Genomic DNA, 1055 nt, shown 5'->3' with positions numbered 1-1055 from the left:
TGGGTGTATTGGGATCTAGCAATATTTACTGATGAACGTACAGGAAAACCCTCTTTGGATTTGCCTAAGATCTTTGGAATTCATTTATTTCTCTCAGGGGTGGCTTGCTTTGGTTTTGGTGCATTTCATGTAACAGGGTTGTATGGTCCTGGAATATGGGTGTCCGATCCTTATGGACTAACCGGAAGGGTACAGGCCGTAAATCCAGCGTGGGGTGTGGAGGGTTTTGATCCTTTTGTTCCGGGAGGAATAGCTTCTCATCATATTGCAGCAGGGACCTTAGGCATATTGGCAGGTCTATTTCATCTTAGTGTTCGTCCACCCCAACGCCTATACAAAGGATTACGTATGGGAAATATTGAAACCGTCCTTTCCAGTAGTATTGCTGCTGTCTTTTTTGCAGCTTTTGTAGTTGCTGGAACTATGTGGTATGGTTCAGCAACTACCCCGATTGAATTGTTTGGTCCCACGCGCTATCAATGGGATCAAGGATACTTCCAACTAAGAAATATATAGAAGAATTGGTGCTGGCTTAGCCGAAAATCAAAGTTTATCCGAAGCTTGGTCGAAAATTCCTGAAAAACTGGCTTTTTATGATTACATCGGCAATAAATCCGGCAAAAAGGGGGGATTATTCAGAGCGGGCTCAATGGACAGCGGGGATGGAATAGCTGTTGGGTGGTTAGGACATCCTATCTTTAGAGATAAAGAGGGGCATGAACTTTTTGTACGTCGTATGCCTACGTTTTTTGAAACATTTCCAGTTGTTTTGGTCGATGGGGACGGAATTGTTAGAGCCGATGTTCCTTTTAGAAGGGCCGAATCAAAATATAGTGTCGAACAAGTAGGTGTAACTGTTGAGTTCTATGGCGGCGAACTGAATGGGGTCAGTTATAGCGACCCTGCTACTGTGAAAAAATACGCTAGACGTGCTCAATTGGGTGAAATTTTTGAATTAGATCGTGCTACTTTGAAATCTGATGGTGTTTTTCGTAGCAGTCCAAGGGGTTGGTTTACCTTTGGGCATGCTTCGTTTGCTTTGCTCTTCTTCTTCG

General features: G+C 43.6%; 1 pseudogene across 1 annotated transcript; it reads left to right on the top strand.

Annotated features, from left to right (window-relative positions):
* Positions 1–6: 6 nt before the first annotated feature.
* Positions 7–1051, top strand: LOC101307947 (annotated as a pseudogene; the record flags this gene model as incomplete). The annotated part of the gene is made up of 1 exon (XR_185413.1): positions 7–1051. The product of XR_185413.1 is annotated as a photosystem II CP47 chlorophyll apoprotein-like (transcript).
* Positions 1052–1055: the final 4 nt, after the last annotated feature.

The sequence above is a fragment of the Fragaria vesca genome, unplaced genomic scaffold, assembly GCF_000184155.1.
Source record: "Fragaria vesca subsp. vesca unplaced genomic scaffold, FraVesHawaii_1.0 scf0510963, whole genome shotgun sequence".
Lineage (NCBI taxonomy): Eukaryota > Viridiplantae > Streptophyta > Magnoliopsida > Rosales > Rosaceae > Fragaria > Fragaria vesca.
Note: the sequence above shows the minus strand (reverse complement) of the source record. Positions and strands in the feature narration are given on the sequence as shown.